The following is a 408-nucleotide window of genomic DNA, read 5'->3' on the forward strand; positions in this document are numbered from 1 at the left end:
ATATATATATATATGTGTTATATATATATATATATATATATATATATATATATATATAATTGTTAATGCACTGTTAATATATATTATGCCCTGTTCATGAATGCATTCATTTATGCTACAAAAAAATATTTCACTTTCTGTTTGTCCCCAACAGTTAACATGGCGTGTGCTGGTTTGAAACACTGCAAAGTGGCCCTGGGCTTTGCTGTTATTTTTGACATTTTTGGCTTTACGGCCCTGTTTCTGGGGCTCTTTGTGCCACTGGAAATGAAGGGGAGAGATTTCGGGGACCTTCTTGTCTACACTGGGGCTGTCTTGGTACTGATATCTCTTGGCGGTTGGGTCATGTGGTACAGCGGCAACATTGAGGGTATGCCAACACAGAAGGATCTGAGGGGAATCGGCAAT

Source organism: Sinocyclocheilus anshuiensis, unplaced genomic scaffold (assembly GCF_001515605.1).
Source record: "Sinocyclocheilus anshuiensis isolate Anshui unplaced genomic scaffold, SAMN03320099.WGS_v1.1 scaffold1393, whole genome shotgun sequence".
In the NCBI taxonomy this organism is placed as follows: Eukaryota; Metazoa; Chordata; class Actinopteri; order Cypriniformes; family Cyprinidae; genus Sinocyclocheilus; species Sinocyclocheilus anshuiensis.